At 36.1% G+C, this 26228-nt stretch overlaps 1 long non-coding RNA gene across 1 annotated transcript in view; it reads right to left on the reverse strand.

Moving 5' to 3' along the window:
* Positions 1–26228, reverse strand: part of LOC148949769 (uncharacterized) — a 241024-nt gene that overhangs the window by 74615 nt on the left and 140181 nt on the right. The gene's annotated exons all lie outside the window — the stretch shown is intronic.

The raw sequence follows: 26228 nt of genomic DNA on the forward strand, positions 1-26228 counted from the left end.
ATCTCTTTTCTTTTTTCTTTAACTTCAAGGCAAAGCCGGCATCCCTGTTTCACTTGGCAAAAAATATTTAAAAAAAATACACGTGACCTCCCAGACTCTAAATTGGAATACGCCATAGATTTCTTTTGTTTTGTCACTTTAATTATGAGCATGAATTTAAATTAAGTATGATAACGAAAGATTGCTTGTATTCTCTAATTCTTTCACAAAATAGCCCCCCCCCCCGCTCCTCACCCAGTAGAAAATCTATCTGGGGATTACCTCCAATGGACATTAGGTACCAGCTAAAACATAACAGTTCAATGTGTTTAACTAAACATAAGGACTTAAAAAATCATGTACACTAGTTGGCGCATATCAAACGTGGCATAAATGTGCCACGTGTGGGGCGAAGAGGCACTATGACGCGTGTTGAAAGCGAACTGCGCGCGGAGCAAGTCACAATCTGAAATATATTATTTTTATAAGATTTACCTAATTGGGTTGAAGCTCCTGCCATAAAAGCAAATTGCCTCCGAGATTTACACCAGGTAGCAGAGAGGGAGTGACCCCACGATTATAACACATGCCAAAAATAGCCATCTTTTATATTTTAGCATATCTATATCCAGGGCCGTATCCAGGATTTTCAGGGGGGAGAGGGTGCAAAAGGAGTTTTTTAGGGGGATTACAAAAAACTTTAAACAACGCATCAAAAATTTGCTTATATACAATTTTTACCAGTTTACGAGTCACACAAACATTTCTAGGGGGAGAGCCAACTCCCTATCCCCCCCTAGATACGGCCTTGTATGTATCAGTAGAGTAACAATGCTGAATAATAACAAGTTTTTCTTACGAAACTTACTTTGGAATATAAATAAAAACAGGGGCATTTTATATATATATATATATATATATATATATATATATATATATATATATATATATATATATATATATATATATATATATATATATATATATATATATATATATATATATATAGCCTATAGCCATGTTTTTGCAAAAGATATTTTACTCTATGGAAACTTTTTCTGGTTCCCAGCAATAAGCGATTTATGAGAACAACGCACTCAGAAACTGTTATGCTACAATTCTTCCTAAGATTTTATTTAAATTCAGCCTTGATTTCTAAAGTTACAGATCCAGATATCACGAAATAAGCATAAAAAAGAAAGAAATGGGACTCGGCAAAAAGTGGCTTATTACTGCTGTGATTCTTTTTCAGTTACATCCTGTTTAACAAGGTACATAACCGTAACGAGTAATCACGAATAGGGGCAAGTATTGAAAACGCCCGTTGTTGTGATTTATTTGTCATTCTTCTCAAGGTTAATATCAGCATTTAAGAGTCTGGCTTTCAATAAATCATTGGCAATTTATTATGCAGATTTTTAAAATATGCTGATTTCTTACGAATGTGGTTCGATCCCGCTTTCTAGGGCTATAATGAGAGAAAGGTTTAGATGACTAGGATACGTTACGCGGATGAAGAATAACAGATTGCCATAGATAGTCCTTGTCGGTCAACCGTCTAGGGCCAGGTGAAAAGCAGATTGTCGCCGAACGGAGTGGGAAGATGTCGTAAGGAACGATTTAAGGGAAACTAGAACTTTTTGGGAGGGTGTGAAGAGGGAGGCTTTAAATAGATTAGGATGGAGGAGGAGCGTGTGTAGCTGTGTTGGCTTCAGACGGCTTGGTACTGCAGTGACTTGTTTGTAGTAGCAGTAGTATGTTTTTCCGGGGATTTATCCTCGTGCAACTGAACCCCCGTGCAACTGAATCCTGTGCAACACAACCCCCGTGCAACTCAACCCCATTTGACTAAACCCCCGTGCAACTGAACCACCGTGCAACTGAACCCCCGTGTAACTGAACCCGTGTGTAACTGAAGCCTCGTGCAACTGAATCACCGTACTCAGTTTTTCAGTATTCTACCAATAGGCTACGATGCAATATCATTGGGTAAAACACAAGTTAGAATGTTTACATCACAGTTTACAGAATTATCCAGTAAGTTTATCGTAGATCATTTCTGGTCTTCATTCTTAGTACGAACAAAAAGCTCCTCCCACTTATTTCTACATTAGCGGGTTAGTCTGTTTCCGTCAATCAGTGAGAAATGGTTACAAAGTGCATTATTCGTAATAGCAGGTTTCCACTTGTTTCGTGTCCAAGAGAAATCTGACTTGTCTACCCGTGAAAAGATATAATGCCGCTTATTTTTATATCTGCAAAAACGTTCTCTGGAGCACTCGCACCTTGGTCCGGGTTTTTATAATGGGTGAGATAGGGTATGATCATACTGCTAATTCTATAAACTGTGGTTTACATGTTCAACCTTGTTGGAATGATTTGTTTTTTAAAGTCATGATATAAAAGCTTGTCAAGATGATTCACAAAAAGTTCTGTTTTCTTGTCACAAAAAGTGAAAGATATTAAGACGAACTGGCCATCCCTGACAAAGAACAAAAGAGAGAAAACTCAATGAAGAAACAAACAAAACGATACTACGGCCAGTAGAGAAAAGATAAAAAACCAAAACGACGCGGATATTTGCCTCTATAAAACGAGGCGTCTTCAGCACAGAAGAAACGAAGATTAATAAACTAAAAACACACAAAAAAAACAGCACCAATATTAATAAACTACAATTGTCGCAACAGATCCACATAGCTCACTGTCACTAATATAGCTACTTCGATGAGAACACCAAAAGATGATGTTCTTTTGTGTGGGGGGTATTTTTCAGGGGGGGGGGGTATTTTTCATGGGAGGGTATTTTCAGCGGGGAAGTATTTTCCAGGATGGGGTATTTTCCGCGGGGGGTATTTTCCGGAGGGGCGAGAGTAAATTCCTAGACCCGTAGACAGTGAAAGGGTGAAGGGAACCCCATTAACAGAGATAAAAAGGAGAAATAAATCTGGCTTTAATGGTTTGTGACGTCCGATTCTTTTTTTTTTCTTTATTTTTGTAACAACAAAACAGAGATTTGTTTTAATCATTATGACAGGCATTTATATCATGACTAAAAAAAAACCTTCCAAAAAGGTTGAACATGTAAAGATTATAACTTGTATTTTACCCAATGTTATTGCCTTGTACTTGTAGAATACTGAAAAACTGAGTACGGTGGTTCAGCTGCATGAGGGTTTAGTTTTAGTTACACGAGGGTTCAGTTGCTCGGTGGTTCAGTTACGCGGGGATTCAGTTGTAAGAGGGTTCAGTTGTACGGTGGTTCAGTTACATGGGGGTTCAATTAAACGGGGATCAGTTGCACGAGGTTTCAGTTACACGAGGTTTCACATACACGATGGTTCAGTTGCAAGGTGGGTCAGTGATGCGGGGGTTCAGTTGCACGGTAGTTCAAGGTGGTTCAGCTGCACGGTAGACACAAAAGCAGTTGCGTTTGAGCTTCATCTAGAAATTTTAAGATTATCTCTGTATTTTGTAAAATCCCCCCCCTCTCTAGGAGTTTGATGCTTTCTATATGCCAGGCCAAATAAAACAAAAAATTAAACTGAAAAAGCAAAGCAAACCTCTTAAGATGGCTAAGAACTTCTAGTGCCCAAATCAAACCAAATCGAGAATATCAAACTTTAAACGTCATAAGTTTAACACTTGGAACTGAGAGGAACTCATTTTAATGCTTAAAAAATTGTCTGGATTTCCTAATAAGCTACCTATTTTTAGACCCCTCCCCCTCTTATGCCTACTTTAGATAAAATCTCGGTATAAATATGCTTTGCGCTTTAAAAATGTCTGATTTTAACGGCTCTGACTAAAAATTTATTGTCTCTCGCCATTGATTCGCACAATTTTCATGGAAAAACCTGACCGCGGATCAATTGACAAGGAAAAATTGAAGGAACAATTTCCTTTGAGAACTTACTGCACGTGTATTACACAAAGCCTGTTGTTAAGGAAACATGGCTTCCGCATTCTAAATACTCAGCTCATATAGTTTTAAGTGAAAGACCGGCTTCCTTTTGATATTTTAACAATTTAATAATAAACGGTGATAGTTTATTATTAATAAACTATTATTTATTTATTATTATTAATAAAATATTATTAACGGTGCATTCCCTGTCCAAACTTTGACAGACCTCTTTGTATAAATGCCAAATGTGACTTAGGAATAAAACAGGAAGAACTAGTGGTGTATTTGCAACTAAGGTATATTTGCCGCTTCATGCCTGTATGATCCATCGGGGGGGGGGGGGGGGGGGCAAAATAGGTTTAACCAATAAACTTGCGTTAGGAGCAAGTTTAATTAACGCAAACTTGCGTTAATTAAGTAAATTACACTAATTTAGACTAGGCTAGGGGCGGGGCGCCCCCCCTCGCCTCCCTGGATCCGCCACTGTCCATTAGAGAAAATTTACCAGGGAAAATCAAGGGGAAAATCACTAAATGATAAGAAATTAAGATTTTAATGCCAGGTTCTAGTTATGGCTAAGTCCCGAGTTTTCTGGGAGAATAGGTAAAGACTACATTATAAGAAATTCAAGTACTGAAAACTCAGCGCAACCTCAAACCCCTTGAAGGTGAAATAGCGGCAAAAGCTCCTTTCCAACCCCACTCGGTTCAGGGCTTCATTCTCTCCCGTGAAGATCCAACTTCCTTTCAGTTCTCCTCCCAGCCCATTTGCAGAGGGGAATTAGTCCCAGCTGGGGGGGGGGTCCATGATCGTTTAGCCCAAAGGGATTAACAAAAGGCATAATTCTTTGCCTACCTAACATCCATGAAACGTGACCTAAGCATTATAATTTTTCGTTCATTATGGCCTACAAACCCCATCTCTGTACAGTTTAATTTAGGCTATTTTTCTATATCTAGAAGGGTAATGGCCCTGTACCCCCTCCAATCGCTCCCCCCTGCAGATCGAGACAACAAGGAGTACTTGTAGAAGAAAACCATTGACGTCACTTTCAGTTAGGGATGGATGATTTTAGATCTAAATTCATGTTTGGGGAAGATTGGAAATGGGATTTGTACAAAATGGTTAAAGAATGTTTTACTTTTTTAGTTTATTGGCCAGGCAGCTGAGACGTTTCCCGTGACAATCTCGACTGAAGGTAAATCACAGAAAAAAAAATCATCAGGACCGATTTCAAAAGCATCAATATTTGCAATACAGTATCTGGCAGAAACATTGAAATGGTACTTTTTCGCTCAAGTGAAGAGAACCAGTGAATTTTGCTTTCATATTTTATATGCTTCTTTATTGAAGCATTTGGGACTCAATGCCGCTATTCCTCTGAGCTTTGCTTTTTCTCAGTCTCAGGTCCTGAGCCCTAATATCAATCTCCTGAGCCCTAATAATAAACTATAAAATCCACGGTAACAACTACCTCTCTCTTTGGCAAATCCTGCAATTACTTTGCATTCCTGAATACTTTTAAAAGCCGGTAAAGCATTTTTTTTCGGAATCAAACAGTTCGTGGTAACGAGCTGTAAGAAAAGAGCGACCCGGCTCAATAGTAACCTAAACTTAAAAAAAAGGATTTTGATACCAATAGATACATCAAAAAAATTAGATTTATACGCTGATTTCAAATATAGAAGTTTCATCAAGTTTAGTCTTACCCATCAAAAGTTGCGCGCCTGAGAATATTTGCCTTATTTTCGAAGAAAGGGGGAAACACCCCCTAAAAGTCATAGAAACCTTAATAAAAATCACACCATCAGATTCAGCGTAGGCCCTATCAGAGAACCCTATTTTAGAGGTTTCAAGCTCCTATCTGCAAAAATGTGGAATTTTGTAGTATTTGCCAGAAGAAAGATCACAGATGCGTGTTTATTTGTTGTTTTTTTTCCCAGGGGTGATCGTGTCGACCCAGTGGTCCTAGAATATCGCGGGAGGCCTCATTCGAACGGTAATTAAAGGTTCTAGTGCCCCATTTAAGTGACCAAAAATTGGAAGGCAACTGAGCCCCCTCCCACGCTCATTTTTTTACCCAAGTTACCCGATCAAAACTTTGACATTTTGTTCAGCATGGTCGAAAAATATAATAACTATGTCTTTGAGGATGACTTAATCCCCCACAGTCCCCGGGGGAAGAGGTGCAAGTTATGAATTTTCCCCAATGTTTACATATAGGGGAACACGCGGTGGAACGGAGTAAGGGGCGGAATAGGGTAGGCTATTTTTAGATGACAAGAAAGGTGCTGCGCCAAACGACAATAGCTACAACTATCCCCAAAGCAGCTATCGACAAAATATGAAGTTTCTTACTTTCTCAGAGACCAATGATCAGGCATATGACCGTAACACTATATTTTTTAAGGAGGGTATATTTGAATGGACATTTAAAGATATAGTGCCCTTTTTGACCACAGTTTATATAATATACCAGTAAGTTTACCGCAGATGATTTCTGGCTCTTCATTCTCGGTGCGAACAAAAAGCTCCTTCCTTTTATTTCTGCACTTATTGTCCACTTATTGGTTGAGCCGGCCAAGTGGTTTTGTCAGTACTTAAAGTGGTTTTGTCAGTTCCGTAGGAGATTATTCTTTGTCTACCCGTGAAAAGATCTAATGCCGCTTATGTTTATATCTGCAAAAACGTTCTCTGGAGCACTCGCACCTCGGTCCGGGTTTTTATAATGGGTGAGATAGGGAAAGATCATACTGGATAATTATATAAACTGTGTTTTTGAGTAACAAAAGAGATCACGCTAAAGAAAATTGTCCTATTCTAGCATTTTGGCCAGTAAAACAGTAATTTTAGTAAGAAAGGGTCGAAATGCTATAAGCAAAGGTCCTGAGAACTATTGAGTGTATACTTTTTAGCGTCTCAGTCTCAGAGGCAATAGTAGTGTGCAGTATATATTCATTAGTAAATGAACCGTAATTTTCGTCATTACCTAAAAATGAACCGTCGCTCTATATCATTTATTCAATAAAAATAACCAACAGAGTCCATGACATATTTGCACATTACTTTTAAGGGCGTTGATCAATGGATTTTATTATGACAAGATTGGGGGGGGGGGTGCTTAAGCCCCCAAATAATTAATTTACGCCCTTGTTTTCAAACTGTACATAAGAGGTGATTCAGATGAATTGAATTAATATTTAGATGATTACAAATTTAGTCTCTGATTTCCCTTAATTAGGGATATTTTGCACAATGTTTACATATAGGCTAGTATTGGTTATTGGGAAGTATACAGACATTTTCAGGGAGATTTTTTCTGGTAGTAGGGGGGGGTCGGGGTTACGTGGGAGGATCTTTCCATGGAGGAATCTTTCATGGGGGAAGGGACATTGCTTTAAATGCGGCCCCGGATTTCCCAGCTTTATTTAAAAAAACGATCAGAAATTAAAAAAAAAACAAGTTTTCAATTGAAAAACTTTTCAACTGAAACTTAAAATGAGCAGAAACTATTAAGTATATGATTGGGTTCGCCCCCTAGTCAATACCTCGCTCTTTACGCAAAAGTTTTTTTAGTACTTTCATAAGAGCTATTTATTCTAATTAGCCTAACGGCCTTTGTGATTAAGGGGTCGTTCTTAAAGAATTGGAAAAAATTCGAACTTTAGCGTAAAGAGCAAAGTATTGACTAGGGGGGGGGTGAACCCCCCTAATATACGTAATAAAAATACACGAATACAGAAGTTCGTTACGTAAGTTACTTATTTTTATTACTAATAAAAACGTTCGTAAATAAAATTAAACAACTTTTGATAAAGCCATTTAGCCAAAAAAAAAGTAAAATTAATATTCAAATTTCGTTTTAATTGTTCATGTACGGTGAGCCAAAATCAAAACCTGCATTAATTTAAAAACATTCAGAAATTAAATAATAAAACAAGTTTTCTAACTGAAAGTAAGGAGCGACATTAAAATTTAAAACGAACAGAAATTATTCCGTATAGAAAACAGCTGTCCCCTCCTCAACGCGTCGCTCTTTACGCTAAAGTTTGACTCTTTAAAACAACTCTATTTTTTAAAACAATAAAAAACTTTAGCGTAAAGAGCGAGGCGTTGAGGAGGGACAACCCCCCCCCTCCGAAATTTCTTCCAACTCGTCAAAAAGTAATAAAAACGCATATAAATGATTGTTTTATGCGTTTTGTAAAAAAAAATTGTATTCCCCGAACACGTACGTTCGGATCGTAGGCTATGTCCTAGACAATATGCAAATTTAATTCGTCATTTTTGTTTTCAAATTGGCATTATACAGCTACTGCTGATGATAAATATGTATAAAAAAAACAGACACTAACATAATCATTGAACTTTTATATACAGGCTAAGAATATATCCAGGCATTTTGGAGGAAGGGGGGGGGGGTGGTCTGGGACGCACTTGCCACGGTAGCAAATATTATATATGGAAAGAATGTTGAGTGTAAAATCAAATCCTCAAACTATGGCATTTCCAATTGGATGGCAAAGTGCACTTCCAGTGTGCAAAACTTTAAATTATAATTTATATGCCATTTAGCCACATACTTGACAGAAAACACATTTTTTTTTGACAGTTTAAAGGAGAAAGCTATTTAGCCGAACGAGAAATTTCAGTTGAGGGAAGGGGGGAGGGGTCCCCCCCTTATGGGCGCCCATGTTACTTTCTGTAGCCCAGACCTCAACCTTTACTCTTTTTTTCCGTTGTAGGCTTTTATCAGCAATAATGAGAGCCTAGTTTATCCGGTAAATATTTCGCAGTTCATATTATTGACTTACAAATAAAGTAAAAATACCACTCGATGCCCTTTTTTATGCTCTTTACGAATATAATAATCATTTTTGTAAAAAATGAATTTTACCCCCATTCCTATATATACCAATTCATGGTATATATTTGCAAATTAGAGGGGGGGGGTAAATTTTATTTCTGATGCAAATGAGATGTAAGTTTAAACTTTACCCCCCCCCCCCCTCCCTAGTGTGCAAATATATGTCCTGAATTGGTATACACAGGGGTGGAGGTAAAATTCATTTGCGACAAAAATGATTATTATATTCGTAAAAAGCATAAAAAAGGCATCGAGCGGTATGTGTTCACTTTATTCGATGGTCAATAATATGAACTGAAAAATATTTACCGTTTTTCCCCCGAAAAAAGACAATAAGGTAAAATTCTTTAATTCTTAAGGAATTTTAAAATGTTTTCCTCCGGAGAGTGGGAGTACTAGACCGGTACCTCTGGCCTCATTACGGGGGGGGGGGAGGTCCAACGAAGGTGATTTGAAAATAGCGTTTACACCTGAATTTAACCGTGGGCTATATTTATTTTTTCCTAACTGATTTTAGCCCTATAATCCACTTTTACCGTTTATTGTCTAGATTAATTTTGATCACGTTAAAATATTACCTTCAAATAAGATTTCATACCTAACTGAATGGTTTAGATATAAATAATAGAATGTATCCAAACATGTAGTATATTCTTAAATTAATCCGACCAGGTTGGTTTTCAATATTGGACTGAACCATTTGCCAAAAACTCTGGAGAACTCCTGGATGACTACGCTGTTGAACATGCGCAAAGAGATTCGGAAACACTCGCCCACTTCCTTTGCGTCATCAAAATTAGTGTATATTTTGTCTCTTTTTCCCTTTTTTTATGGCATTTTAAATTTGGAAGTTCACGCTATCTTTTGTGTTTTGTAATTATGGTATTATCAGTCTATCGCGGAAAGTAAAAACCAGCAAAATCCAAATTTGCCAGTTACATTTGCCGCTTTTTTTGCTATAATAATAATAATAATTTATTTTTAACCCACATCATATAAAAAAAAATGATAATTGTGGAGTATAACGAAAAGAAGTAGACAATACACTACATACATGAGTACATAAAACTTCACAAGAGCAGAGTAACCAAAGAAAAGAAAAACATTCAACATAAAAAACACGAGAAAAAACTACAGCAAACGAGTAAGGCCACTATTGGCTGGCAGATACTTATATGTAGACTGGGGTAGTTTGCCGGCAAGTTCCGTAAGCCTTGATCCAATATCCGGAAGACTGTAAACAGATATGAAATTCCGATTTCTGTACCATGGAGGCAGATACAATAGAAAGCGGGAAAACCGGAAATAATATGAATGAACTGATCCTATGTCTATTTGGTGAAAAATAGGGTAAATTCCAGACGTAAACAAAACTGAGTGATCTGTAAAAACCGAATATAACTTACCAAGAGACTTTCTATTGTATCTACCTCGGGAAGGTGTCATAACATCTAACCGTCAGGAGCACTAACGTCATTTCGTCCAGAAAATCCGCCATAACATCGAAAAAAAAGTCCGTCAGAACTACTAACCGTCATAACATCTAAAATTTTAAAAATTAGTTTTTTTGGGTTTAGAAGGGAAAAGGTACCTAAGTTCGGTTAGGTGATTCTGGTGCATTAGATGGTCACTTCTAAAAAGTCAACTTTGGTTAATGCTAATGAATTAAAATAAAATAGGATGAATATATAATAGTTTAGAAATAAATTTGGGCTATATATTTGTACATTAGGGGGGGGGGGGGTTAAAGCAGAGCATTTATTACATACGTAACCTAACCCAACCTAGGTACATTTTCCCCCTAAGAGTTATAGAACCTTAATGAAAATCACATCATCAGATTCAGCGTATCAGAGAACCCTACTCTAGAGGTTTCAAGCTCCTATCTGAAAAAAAGTGGAATTTTGTATTTTTTGCTAGAAGAAAGATCACGGATGCGTGTTTATTTGTTTTTTTTCCAGGGGTGATCATATTGACCCAGTGGTCGCAGAATACCGTTGGAGGCCTCATTGGAACGGACATTAAAAGTTCTAGTGCCCTTTTTAACTGACCAAAACAAATGGAGGGCAACTGGGTCCCCTCCCACGCTCTTTTTTCCCAAAGACACCCGATCAAAATTTTGAGATAGCCATTTTGTTCAGCATGGTCGAAAATATGATAAATATGTCTTTTAGGATGACTTAATCCCCCAAAGTCCCCGGGAGGGCTGAAAGTTATGAACTTTACCCAATGTTAACATATAGTAGTGATTATTGAGAAGCATACAGACGTTTTCAGGGAGCATTTTTTCTGGTAGTGGGGGGTGGTTCGGGGGTTATGCGGGAGGATCTTTCCATGGAGGAAGTTTTCATGGAGGAAGGGATATTGCTATGAAGTGGGTGCCGGATTTCCCAGCATTATTTTAAAAAAATGATCAGAAATTAAAAAAAAAGTTTTTCAACTGAAATTAAGGAGCAGCATCAAAACTTAAAACGAGCAGAAAATATTACCTATATGATTCGGTTCGCCCCCCAGTCAATACTTCGCTCTTTAAGCCAAAGATTTCTTAGTACTTTCATAAGAGCTATTTATTCTCATTAACGGTCTTTGTGATTAAGGGTTGTTTTTAAAAAATTGGAACAAAATTCGAACTTTAGCGTAAAGAGAGAGGCATCGACTCTCTACGTATATACCTCTCAAAGAGAGGTATATACGTATTAAAAATATATGAACATAGAAGTTCCGTTGCGTAAGTTAATTCGTAAGTTACGTATATTTATTACTAATAAAAACGTTCGTAAATAAAATCAAACAGCTTTCGAGAAAGCCATTTAACCAAATAAAAGTAAAATTAATATGCAAATTTTGTTTTAATTATTCATGTACGGTGAGCCAAAATCAAAACCTGCATTAATTCAAAAACGTTCAAAAACTAAAAAAATTTTTTTTACTGAAAGTAAGGAACGACGTTGAAACTTAAAACGAACAGAAATTATTCCGTATATGAAAGGGGCTGTCCCCTCCTCAACGCCTCGCTCTTTACGCTAAAGTTTTTTATTAAAAAAAAAATAAAGTTGTGAGAGAGTCAAACTTTAGCGTAAAGAGTGAGGGCTTGAGGAGGGGACACTCCCTTTCATATACGGAATAATTCCTGTTCTTTTAAGTTTTAACGTCGCTCCTTACTTTCAATTAAAAAAAACTTTTTTTTATTATTTAATACCCCCAATAGAGCCACCGAGGACTTTGATAGTATTCTCATCAAAATTTTTAGACCAGGGCCGTATCCAAGATTTTTGCTCAGGGGGAGGTGTTCTCATAGAATTTTTCAGGTTAGATACAAAAAAAAAGAGTGGAGAAAATGGGTTTACCTCCCATTGAATTTGTCTAACAGTCTCAAATTTCTTTTTTTAAATATAAATTTAAGAGTCGGAGAAATATATATATATATTTTTACAAGATTTTGTTATATACTTGCATTGCTAACGCTAATATACGAGCTAGAGAAATATTAAGAAGGAGGGTCGAAATCTGGCAAGTCCCCCCCCCCCACTGGATGCAGTTGTACTTTAGACTATTAACTAGACCAGAGTGAGCTTCGATTTTCTATGTATATATATATATATATATATATATATATATATATATATATATATATATATATATATATATATATATATATATATATATATATATATATATATATATATATATATATATATATATATATATATATATATAAATATATATATATATATATATATATATATATATATATATATATATATATATATATATATATATATATATATTTACTTTTGTTTCCTTATTTTCACTATTTTAAATAAGCCATTGTTTATATAAAGAAAGATCTATTTTTTGAGTATTTTTGCGAGTGAGAAACAGGAACATAACCGATTCTGAAAAAGAAATTTAAGCATTCAAAATTCACATTAGCCCAACAAAACAGATTGGAGTGATCGATAAAGTGTTTTTTTTAATATGTGAGATATAAACATCATTTAAAAAAAAAATGGTCACGTAAAAAATTGTCTTGTGTCCAAAAAAAAGTTTATGGATCAAAGCAGACCCTTTAGATTTCCTCTAAATTGGTTTCAATCAAAATATGCAAGGTCTTAGCAGATTAAATAGGCACAAACGGACCTTTGTAAAGCCACTGGTCTTTACAATCCCAGACCTTTCTAAAGCCATCCTTTGTAACATTTTTCAGACACGAGATATATAATTTGTAGGAAAACAGCCAATCGTAGCTCAAAAGGTATGATATGACATAGCACAAGTTTTATGTTGAGTTGAAAACTGAATATTTATTTGTTTACTTCTAATCTTATGATTAAGCCGCTGTTCACACAAGCAAAGATCCATTTTTCGACGATCTCATGCGAGTGAGAAGAAGGAACATTATTGATTTTGGAAATAAAAAAGAAATCGAAAATTCTTAGCAATCTAAGCTCCGATTAAACGGCTTATTGATGCGAGAAATCGATAAAGGTTTTTCTTAAGGAAGTGAGAAATAAACTCATTTCGTAAAAATAAAACAGAATCGTCACGTGAAAAATTGTCATATGTCACGATACCATTTTTTTTCGCAACATACCAGAAAGCTCAGATTTCTTGTAAAAACTTTTTTCAGACTAAAGGTTTTAACTGGTTAATTAGCTAAAAACAGACCTATTGTAAAGTCATCCTATCAAATCTTTCTAGGCAAGAGTTGTTGAGTTTAACAGAAAACAGCAATGACAGTTCAAAAGGTGTTATGTGACATATCACAAGTTTTACAGGGAGCTGAAAACTGAAAAATTTCGTATGTTTATTTTCACTCTTATGAATAAGCCGCTGTTTACACAAACTAAGATCGAGTTTTTGACTATCTCCGCACCTGAAAAGCAGGAACATAACCGATTCTGAAAATTCTGAGCATTCCTTATTTCACATAAACACAGGGAAACACATTTGTATAATCGATAGTGTTTGATTTAAGGAAGCGAGATAAAAATCTAATTTTGAAGAACTTAAAATTGCCACATAACAAATTGTCACATTTGACATAAAACTATCAAATTGTTAAAAGGTACAAAATTAAATTTACACTTAAATTTCATGTTTACACCATTGGTGTTAAATTGAAGACGGATTTTGATAATTTAATTGTCAAACCCAGAACATGTCAAATGCTGAAAGATATAAAGTTTTACTTTTTCTCTAAATTTTGCATATTAGCCAGAATTAAAGTTGATTTCACGAAAGATTTCTTGCACATAGCCGTTTAAAATCATATAGGATTTTATATTTATATCAAACAGTTCTTGGTAACGAACTGTAATTAAGGAACGACCCGGCTCAATAGTAACCGAAACTCTAACCAACGGAATTTTGATACCAATAGATTTATCAAAAGAATCGGCTTATCATGCTGATTTTAAATATACAAGTTTCATTAAGTTTAATCTTACCGACTAAAGCTACGAGCCTGAGAAAATGTGCCTGATTTCCGAAAGAAGAAGGAAACACCCCCTAAAAGTATTAGAGTCTTAATGAAAATCACACCTTCAGCTTCAGTGTATTATAAAACCCTACTGTAGTGGTTTCGAGCTCCGATTTGTAAAAATGTGGGATTTTTTTTTTTTTTTTTTGCCAGAAGAAATATCCCGGATACGTGTTTATTTGTTGTTTTTTTTCCAGGGGTGATCGTATCGACCCAGTGGTCCTAGAATATAGTGAGAGGGCTCATTCAAACAGAAATTGAAAGTTCTAGTGTCCTTTTTAAGTGCCCAAAAATATTGGAGGGCAACCTGGCCCCCTCCCCCGCCTCTTTTTTCCTTAGTCTCCCGATCAAAATTATGAGATAACCATTTTGCTCATCATAGTTGAAAAATCCAATAACTATACCTTTGGATGTAACATGAGTCCCCCCGACCCCACAGTCCCAGGGGAAAGGTCCTTAGGTCAAAAAATTTGCCCGTGTCTTCCATATAGTATTTGTCATTGTGAAGTATGTATACATTTTCAGGTGGGGGGCGAATTTTTTTGCTGGTTTTTTTCCACGGGGGAATTTTCTATGGGGAGGGAGCACTAAAAAACTTTAGCGTAAAGAGTGAAGTGTTGAGGAGGGGGCGATTCCCTTCGTACACGTAATAATTTCTGTTCGTTTTAAGTTTTAATGTTGCTCCTTACTTTTTTTTTTTTTTTAATATTAAAAAACTTTTTATTTTAATTTAGTGATATAAAGAAATCATATAGAATGATATAGAATCATACAGAATGATATAAAGAATGATAAAAAAAATCGTAATATTTCTTGTACATGGCCGTCTAAAATTTTCTTTGCATTAGGTAATGCGCTGTGGAGCTGGGGGAACTGAAAAGGGTATAACGAACTTAAACCTGTCATTAGTGAATGACAGAGAAACAGGGATTTTACTTTTAAAAAGTGTAATAACTTAAGGGCGTTTCGTTCTTTCTACTGGTTGAATATTTATAAAAAAAAGAATGCTAATCAGGTTTTAAAAGGATGGAGTTGTTTATCTTTCCAAAAAATTGTACTTCATTTATCTAGATTTTTCCGCTGTTGGGATCAGTTATCCCAAAGCATTAGCTAAGGCGGTTTCAAAAAGCTGGGGCTATTTTTCTCTCCAGAAATTAGAAATAATGTTCTGTAGATTTTGCCCAAAAAAAAGTAAATGTCTGGACATAAAAATAAACGTAAAAAAATATGTTGGTTCTATAATTATTCTTTCGATTGTTGTACTCTCAGAATTTTCACTCAATTTATTTTGGCTTTATTTGGCAATTTTTGGCAACATTTTTGGCATTTATTTTGGCTTTATTTGGACCAAAGTTGTTGTTTGCAGCACAATATGGCAGAAATATGCTTTGTTGGTAACTTCTCTTTTTCAGAGGCAACGCTGTAGCGTTGCCTATAGTAAAGGCCATACGGCTCCAATGCCTTATTATTTTTTTCCCCAGAGGCACTTCATATGGAAGGGGTCGTCGTAGAAGCTTCAAATGGAGCTCATTCGATTGGAAATCAAGAGTTCTAGTGCCCTTTTTAATAGTCGAAAATGATTGGAGGGCAGCAAATGCCCCCCCCCACGCCCATCATTCCCCCAAACACATCCAATCAAAATTTCGAGATATCCATTTTGTTCAGCGTAGTTGATTTCCAGATAGAAAATATATTTTTGAGGAGGATACTTACCCAATACCCTCAGGGCGAGGGTTTTAAGTTATGCCCTGGGGGCATATAAGGTTTTTATAGAAGGCGTAGTTGTAGAAACTTTAAAACCTGCTCGTTTGATTGGAAATTAAAGGGCTATTGCCCTTTTTAATAGTCGAAAGTGATTGGAGTGTAACTAGCCCCCTTCCCCCCCCCGCCCATCATTTCCCCAAAAACATCCAAACAAAATTTTGAGATAGCCATTTTGTTCAGCGTAGGTGATTTCCAGATAGAAAATATGTTTTTGAGGAGGACACACCCCCACTACCCTCAGGGCAAGGGTTTTAAGTTATGCCCTGGGGGCTTATAAGGTTTTTATAGAAGGCGTTGTCGTAGAAACTCAAAACAGGCTTATTCGATTGGAAATTAAAGGGCTAGTGCCCTTTTTTATAGTTAATTGATTGGAGTGCACCTAGCCACCCCCCCCCCCCCCACGCCCATCATTTCCCCAAACACATCCAATGAAAATTTTGAGATAGCCATTTTGTTCAGCGTAGTTGATTTCCAAATAGAAAATGTATGTTTGAGGCGATCCCTCCTCCACCACCCTTAGGGCAAGGGTAGAAAGTTATGCCCTGGGGGCATATAAGGATATTATAGAAAGTGTTATCATAGACACTTCAACAAATGATCATTTGACTGAAAATTCAAAAAGCTAGTGCCCTTTTTAATAGTCGAAAGTGATTGGAGTGTAATTAGCCCCCTTCCCCCCCACGCCCATCATTTCCCCAAACACATCCAATCAAAATTTTCAGATATCCATTTTGTTCAGCGTAGTTGATTTCCAGATATAAAATATATTTTTGAGGAGGACGCTCCCCCAGAACCTTCAGGGCAAGGGTTTAGATATGCCCTGGGGGCATATAAGGTTTTCATAGAAGGTGTTGTCGTAGAAACTTCAAAACAGGCTCATTCGATTGGAAATTAAAGGGCTAGTGCCCTTTCTAATAGTCAAAAGTGATTGGAGGGCAACGAGCCCCCCCCCCCGCACATCATTTCCCCAAACCCATCCCATCAAAATTTTGAGATAGGCATGTTGTTCAGCGTCGTTCATTTCCAGATAAAAAATATGTTTTTGACGAGGACACTCCCCCAGAACCTTCAGGGCAAGGGTTATAAGATATGCCCTGGGGGCATATAAGGTTTTTATAGAAGGCATTGTCGTAGAAACTTCAAAAAAGGCTCATTCGATTGGATATTCAAAGGGATAATGCCCTTTTTAATACTCAAAAGTGATTGGAGGGCAAATAGCCCCCCCCCCCCCTACGCCAATCATCCCTACAAACACATCCAATCAAAAATTTGAGATAATCTTTTTACTCAGTGTAGTGGATTTCCAGATAGAAAATATATTTTTGAGGAGGACATTCCCCCACAACCCTCAGGGCAAGGGTTTTAAGTTATGCCCTGGGGGCATATAATGTTTTTATAGAAGGCGTTGTCGTAGAAACTTCAAAGCAGGCTCATTCGATTGGAAATAAAAGGGCCGTGCCCTTTTTAATAGTCGAAAGTGATTGGAGGGCAACTAGCCCCCCACGCCCATCATTTCCCCAAACACATCCAATCAAACTTTTGAAATAGCCATTTTGTTCAGTGTAGTCGATTTCCAGATAGAAATATATTTTTGAGGAGGACACTCCCCCACAACCCTCAGGGCAAGAGTTTTATGTTATGCCCTGGGGGCATATAAGGTTTTTATAGAAGGCGTTGTCGTAGAAACTTCAAAACAGGCCCATTCAATTGTAAATTCAAAGGACTAGTGCCCTTTTTAATAGTCGAAAGTGATCGGAGGGCAACTAGCCCCCCCCCCACGCCCATCAGTCCCCCAAACACATCCAATAAAAAAATTTGAGATAGCCATTTTGTTTAGCGTAGTTGATTTCCAGATAGAAAATATTTTTTTGAGGAGGACAATCCCCCACAACCCTCTGGGCAAGGGTTGTAAGTTATGCCCTGGGGGTATATAAGGTTTTTATCGAAGGTGGTGTCGTAGAAACTTCAAAAAAGGCTCATTCGATTGGAAATTCCGAGGGCTAGTGCCCTTTGTAATAGTCGAAAGTGATTTGAGGGCAAATAACCCCCCTCTCACGCCCAACTATTCCCCAAACCCAGCCACTCAAAATTTTAAGTCAGCCCTTTTATTAAACCTAGTTTTACGTTCTGTAAATTAGGTTTTTTAGGATTGCAACTCCCCCACAGCCCTTAGGGCAAGGGTTGTAGTTTAAGTATTCTCCGAATCCTTCATAATATTTCTTATGAAAGGGATGCTCGTATAAACTTTAGAGAGTGCTCATTTGATTCACATTCACAAATTGAAAGTTCATGTTTACTTTTTAAGAGTCAAAAGAGATTGAAGGGCAGCTAGCTCCTCTCCCTGCCCTAAATGCATCAGATAAAAATTTTGAGACAGACATTTTGTTAAAATAGTTCAAAGTTCTGATAACAAAAAACTCCGGTGTCGACACAGCCCACCAGGGCCCAGGGGTAAGCGTTGTAGGCATAACTTATTAAGGGGGGCTTATAACTTATGGGAAGGGGTTTTGTATGGGAAGAACACATAAGAAATCTATTATAATTATCCAATTATAAGGTTAAAATACATACTCTGTGATAGATACAAAACTGCTTTGGCGCACAAATTCCTATTAAGGTCAGTTCCAAACAGTCGTGATCCCTTTGTGTCAGCAAGTGAAATGGTCTAAAACCCCTTATTGGTACTATTTTTTCAATCCATTAATTGTTGTCGCTGTCTACAAGTTATGCAAGTCTATTGTCTATTGTTCATATATAAGGTTTTTATCAAAGAGGTAATCGTATAGACTTTGAAAAAAGCCTCATTCGATTTAAATTGAAAATTCTAGATCCGTTCTTTAAAGTCAAGAATAATCGGACAGTAAGCACCCCTAAATGCACATTTTTTTCAGTAAACTCATTTGAATTTTCGTTTTAAGCTTGATTTTCATATTCAATCTAAGCATTACTCGCTTTAAGATCTATTTATTCATTTATACTATTACTTGTTGTATGTTTTTTGCTATGATTGTTTATTTAATTTCTGCTCGTTTTGGGTTTCATTTATTCTTTAATAGTAATTTCTGGTCGTTTTGAGAAAAACTTATTTTTCGGAAAGTTTTTTTCTAATTAATTCACTTAAAAGACTACTGGACATTTGTATTGCCTTTTGAATCAGCATTCTTCTGATATGCACCGACCAGGGGTTAGACTTGATGACTCTCGGGAGAAGACAAGCAAACAAGCTAACTAAAAATGCACATAGGAGCTTGAAACCACACTTCTGGCCTCATAGTTAGGCTGAATCCAAGGCCATACACAGGATTTTTTTTTTTTTGGGGGGGGGTCACTCAAAGATTTTTTCGGGGGGGGGGTACACAAAAAAAACATAAAAAACGCATAAAAAATTGTTTATATCCATTTTGTTACGTTTTTACGAGTCAGACAAATATTGGGGGGGGGGGGGGTCAAACCTCCCTGCCCTCCCCCCCCCCTCGATACAGCCTTGGGCCTGAATCTCCTGGTGCATTATTTATCCATACCAATCCCCTTTCTGAGCGTATTTAGCCCCATCTTTCTAAATTGTGGCACAATTTTGTTACCCTAATTACTTTGATGGGTAAATTTACCAATAATATCCTACGGGTAATCAATTTTGAATATCAGAAAGAGCAGTGGACGACAATTCTCTTGATGCATATGCATACTTCTAGCTCAGCTTTTAAAGCTAGTTTACAATTCGCCAACACTACCTGTTTGATAATTCCATATTATTGTATATCATAAAATTGTAACCTACAGACATTTCTGTTTGCGAAGCTACTTAATTCAGTCTGTTCACTTCTTACAAGCATGAAGGAAAAGGTTGTAATGTTGTTAACACCAAAGATTGCTGAATAATGTTTTTTGGACACCGCATTTGCACCATGTGCATTCATCACATACACCATGCCGCAATTTCATTAGCCGAAGGCTAATGAAATGGAGTTTTTACCCAAATTTATTGAGTTTTTCCATAGCTTCCTACAACTTTTACGTAATTCAGGTATATTTAGACCCTTCCCCTTGCGCAAAAAACAGGAAGAAAAAACCCTTGCTGAGATGCCTACTGCAAACTTACAGTATAAATATGAAGAATCAAACCACAAAGAAACACACTGACTACTTGTTGGAAAAAAAAAACTAACATAAAACTTATTTTTATTTGACTTACTTAAAATTTCGGACAGATCCTGGTAGCTAAGCCTTCTTGGATTATACAAGCCCAAATGACATCATTGCCCGAGATGGGTAATACAGTGGAGTTTCGCCCATATATTATTGTTATATTGAGTCATTTCTATCCAGTTTGGACGATACTAATCCGAATTGACAGCACTGATAGGTAGGGCTACTGTCAAATAGGCAGTAGCCCATATCTCTTCCCTTCAAGGTAGATATGAATCCAAAATGTTCAGCATTGCCAGACTCGAGGAAGCAGAGCAATAAAATAGTGAAACACAAATCTTTTCGGTTTTGAGTCATGCCTCCGTCTGAGAATTGAGCAAATAATTTCCAGGACCACATCGCCTCTCAATTTATTAAGAAAATGGTTATATATATAAATACGGTACATAAGACCATATATTGTTAAATATACCTCTTTTATCTAATTGGCATAGTTCTTATAAATTTTTTTTAGCCAAAAACATTCATTACTTAGTCAATTGCATTGCTGGTCACCACCGAAGGGTTGGGATAAGGTTAATAAAAGAGGATTTAAATGAAACTGGAACTGTTCAAAGAGGAGGATAAAGAGTGGGGCTCTGAATAGATCCGAATGGAGGAGGAGCGTGCGCAGTAGGCCTCAGGAGGCTGGACACTGTGTTAGGCTAGTTTTTCTCTTTCTTGTTGAGAAGGGTTTCTGGAAGAAAAAAGGAAATAGGGCGTTCTTAAGTTTATCTTTCATCGTCTCGATTACAAGTTTTGTCCGTTACAAATATGCTTTTTGTTTTACTTATAATATTGTTTGAGTCTAATGCCGGTTGACGGCTCCTACCCATCCTTTTAAAAATCTTGCCTCTAATAATGGTTGTCGCCGCTTAAATTTTATTCCACCTCTCGATTCTCATGCTTAGAGAGTTTGCATTCCTTGTAAGTTTTAATTAGTTAACGCAAAAGCTCCGCTGAGTTTTACACCACCACACATCAGCTTATAGGATTTACTTTTAAGACTCCGTCATACAATACCCTCTACATTCTAATGCTTAGATATTTTATATCCCTAGCGGGTGAGTGAGCCTGGCAAGCGATAGGTCAACCTGATGGCACTTAATCTCGTCGTTCTCTATGCCGAACCCCTGGCAAGAGTCGTAAGTCAAGGCAAGCTTCACTTAGTCACCATTGGACTTCCTCTAGGTTTTAATAAGCCAAGTTCAGCTAATCGAATTGCTTTTAAGCTCCACCACGCAACCGTCTGTAAATTCTTACTGTTAGAAAATCTATATTCTTAGTGGGTTCTTTTTAGTCACCATTGAGCTTCGCCAGGTATTACTCCTCCCGCTTCAGCCAATCAGAGCGCATATTAATCACCTCTTGCAAACTTCAAAATAATACCCATGTACAATAACTGTATTTAATTTATCAATGGTCTAAGAATGATTAGTTAACAGCATTTGTACAACAACTGACATAATAAACATTTACTGTACAATTAATCATCATTTGAATAGACATGCAATTTGATGATACATCGACTAAAATTAGCAATTATGAATTGTAACTTCAAAGAAAATTGTGTCTAGGAAGTAATTAGTAAATGGAATAGTTATTTCGTTTTTTAAATATCAATTTCGAGTTTAAAAGTCTGTGAAACTGGAAAAAAAGAACTTCCAAGCATCATAATCTATTGAACTTGTTAGCAATAACAAAAAATAGCTTTGCTGTTACAACAGAAGGTCATTTTTGAAATTCTTCTCAAATATTTTTAACGGTTTTTCTGGTACTGACAACAACCATGGGTGTACGTAGCTTCTTGTATAGGGGTGGGGCAGCTTATTCTGTGATGAAGGGCAGGGGGGAGGAAGCTGAAGTTGTATTGTCAGTTTACAAAACCTTACATTGCCAGTAAGTTCTATCATATGTATGAAATCTTTATTAATAAGTAATCACCAAATATCATCAATAAGCTTCAGCATTAGTCAGTCTTCTTGGATTAGAGCTAAATCTTTCCAAGACATTATAGATAATCGCTTCTTGTTTGACTTTTATTCTGTCATTCCAGCTTTTTATTTACAGCTTTTTCAGCCCTCTACCTTTTATCAACTGCTTTTTTAGCCGTCTACCTTTTTTAACTGCTTTTTCAACTTTCTGCTTTTTCAGCCATCTGCTTTTTCAGCAGTATAAATTTGAAGTTGTAGGGGGGGCAGCAGTCCCCCCCCCCCACTGTCCCCCCCCCTTCGGACACCCATGACAACCACCACAGCTATACTAGTAAAGACTCAAGGTATATTTCAATTTCTGATTTCGGGTTAGGTTACATACTTTGGGAAAAAAAAAAGAAAAAAAAGAATCGGTTACCGTACGATTTCCTTTAATTATAGTAGTTTTCGTAATCTTATCTTTATTATTTTTACTACTACTAACTGTTTGGGCTCCATGGGCGTCGGGCAATTTTTTCATGAGCGATCTGAATAATTTATTATATTCTTTTGTCCATTTAGTCCATATCAGTGTATATTAATATAATAAAGTATGATCATTCCCTATCTCAACCATTATACAAAGCCGGACCGAGATGCAAGTGATCCGGAGAAAAAAAGTGTAAACATAAGCGACATTCGATTTTTTTTATGGGTAGACAAGTCAGAATTCTCTTAAACGCGAAACTTGGCTTCACATTTGTAACACTAAATTTTAAAAACTCTATTTTTAAGTTAATTTATTCCAATACATATGTCAAAATCGGTAATTAGTAGTGCAATGTTATTATTAGATGTTTTTTAGGAATTACAAGTAGGTTTTAAAGTCTCGAGTTGATTTCAAAGGCATTTTGAGAAAATTTCTGCCAAAATACGCGTTTCAGGGTAATATAAACTGGACCGCTGATGACATATTAAATGGGAGGAGCTGTTTGTAACGCCGAGGATGTAGTAGCCAAAAATGACTGAGCCGTGATCTTACTGTTATATTATTTATATGCAGTGGTCCATATAGTCTTCTTCACATCTCCCTCTCTCTCTCTTTCTCTGTCTTTTTTTTCTGTATATAGTTTATAAGTTAGTTTTTTTAAATATTGTGTGCATCTACTCTCCTTTTCAGACTATGGAGCCTTTGTGGGGATTACTGCCTTATCTTTGTTGTACAATGTTTGTTTTACTGTAGAATTGATTTTTGAAAAATTTTTTGGAAAAAATGTTTTCAAATAAAAGCAAAGAGTGATATAAAAAACTAAGGTGAAAAAAATAAACATCTTCATAATCCAAACTTCAAAATAACAAAAATTACTGTCAAGCGAAAACCAAAACGAACAAAATTAATAGTCACATCAAATATAAAATAGATACTGTTATAGATAAATAAATGGATTCTAAAATGGACAAAAACAAAATTAAGAATCAGGTCTTCCTTGAAACTAAAAGAAATTACTGCAATCATAAGTAGGGCTACTGCCGCCTAAACTTTCTAAAGGCCATAACGTCATTAGCGCTTTGCCCTTTAATAACTTTCCACTCTTATAAAGGGCACTAGAACTTTCAAGTTCGTATTGAATAAGTCCCCTGAAAGTTTTAACAGCCATTCTTTTTATACGAATTGGCCGGGTGAAAAATAAATAAGTTGATAATCCAGTAAAGGCTTGTGTTTCGTTACTTGAGCAGCGCTTAATGCACTGCCTCTGATATATCTCATGTACCTTATCTTGTCAGATACTGACAGAAGAAAAAAGTAAAAATAGTAAAAATCAAATATAGTTTGGAATAAATGAAAATTTAGGTACAATAACTAAGATTTACCAGAGTTTTTGTACTCCTAGAGAGACTGGCTTTGGAAATGTTAAAGACATCTTCAGAACACAATTTTACAGTAGAACAATTTTACAAATTTACTATTTTACAAAAAAATGGCTTAAGAGCTGTTTGACTTTTGTGGCCGTTTTTATTAAGAGTGTTTTTGTAGGCTTCCTACACTCCGAAAACGTAGCTTTATTATATGCAACTTTCTTTTCCAAGCCATTCTGGAAGCTACAGAAGAATAAGTCATGCATTTTGGAATAGTCTCTATGAATTTTTTGGTCCCGTCAGAGGTATGGGCTCTATTGTGAGAAGTTGGGTATTCCTTTCGATTAGCAAATAAAAGCCACATAACTCCTTTAAAATAGCAAGTATTAAAGTAGCAAGGACAGTGAGAATGAAATCTGATCAAGGCCGCATCTATCGGGGGGGGGGGGGTAAGGAATTAACTCTCCCCCTCCTGAAATTATTTTCCGATTCTTAAAAACGTAACAGAAATGCATATAGACAAATTTTTGATGCGTTTTTTTAACCATTTTAACCGGTGCGTATTTTAACGTTTGATTTGTATTTTAACGTTTTTTAACCAGGATAAAGTTAACTAAGAACGCAGGTCATTCATGAATCTCATTTTTCTTAGTGACTAATGTGAATCGGGCATTAGAAAACGCATAAATGCTTCTTCTATCTATGTTGGGAACAAAATCATCATGTACAACGCGTGCTGTTAATAATCAACTCTTTATTCTCTTCCTACACCCACAGAAATGATTCAGCTGTTATCTTTTTATTGGAATTTTAACTGAACCGGAAATTGCCAAGAAAATACTGTCACTGTTTTAATAGATTAATCGTGTAAATACATCCTTGTTTAAAATTTAATGTGAAAATTCTTTTCTGGAATGAATTCTGATTAAACAGTTAATTCTCATGAATGATCTTATTCAGCTTTTTTTCCCCTTAGATTTTTGGGATTAGAGTTTATAAATTACTTTGGTCTGGATGAGTTTTTTCGATTTTTTAGTTTGTTCAGAATCTTATAGTTTTCAATGAAAAGTCGAACAATTATCTAATTTTTTTCATAAAAATTAACACTTTTAATTATCAAGGAAAGGAAAATGAAATCTAACTGTTTGAATTGGTTGAGCGGAAGCTTATGTAACCAGAATATTTACAATATAACTTTAAGAAATTAGGGGAAATCAGGAACTCAGTTTTTTTTACGAAAAAGAACTCCATATACAGTCACGCAGTTTTGGCAGTAGTTGCTGCCAAAAAAGAAATGAGTAACAAAGCAGCAAAAAACAAAAACAAAAAAACATGGCATGAACAGCTCAAGAAAATGCTTTCTTTGAAGGTGTAGCTGTATTTAGAGATCAACAGATTATTAATGTCTGAATTTTTATGGATAGAATGCGTTTTCAAATTTAACTTATTAGTTTTGCTTCTTCTTTTTCATGATTCAACCTGGCAACGCCGAAAAAAAAATGTAGCAATGCCCTAAAAAGATCATAATTTTGACGACCCCAAAAAAAGTTTAAGAAAATCAGGATTTTCAGTTATGAATAGACCAAAGATGGGATGGGGAATAGACCAAAGAAATTAGGGGAAATCAGGAATTCAGTTTTTTTTTATGAAAAAGATCCCATATACAGTCATGCAGTTTTGGCAGTAGTTGCTGCCAAAAAAGAAATGAGTAAAAAACAGAAGAAAAAAAAACAACCATGGCACGAACAGCTCAAGAACATGCTTTCTTTGAAGGTGTAGCTGTATTTAGAGATCAACAGATTACTAGTGTCTGAATTATTATGGATAGAATGCGTTTTCAAATTTAACTAATTAGTTTTGCTTCTTCTTTTTCATGGTCCAGCCTGGCAACACCGAAAAAAAATGTAGTAATGCCCTAAAAGATCATAATTTTGTCGACCCCACAAAAAGTTTTAGAAAATCATGGTTTTCAGTAATGAATAGACCAAAGATGGATCCAGGAGTAAAAAATATTTTAATTTTTATGTCCCAGCTTGTTTAAGACTAGGCTACAAAAGATACTCTTTTTAAAAATTTCTTAGAAAAGCAGAGAACCAAGAATTTTTCGAAGGTATAGCATTACTGAAGGGTACCCTAATTTTTTTCTGGAATTCCCCTATTTTTGACTGGAAATTCCCCTATGTTTAATCAGTTCTTATAATAGGATCTCGCTTGTTTGGTCTCAGGGGAGCCAAGTCATGAAAGTGTAGGGGAGGAATGTAGTTTCTAAATTAT

The sequence above is a fragment of the Artemia sp. Qi Xiang Cuo genome, chromosome 8, assembly GCF_049724085.1.
Source record: "Artemia sp. Qi Xiang Cuo chromosome 8, ASM4972408v1, whole genome shotgun sequence".
Taxonomy (NCBI): Eukaryota; Metazoa; Arthropoda; class Branchiopoda; order Anostraca; family Artemiidae; genus Artemia; species Artemia sp. Qi Xiang Cuo.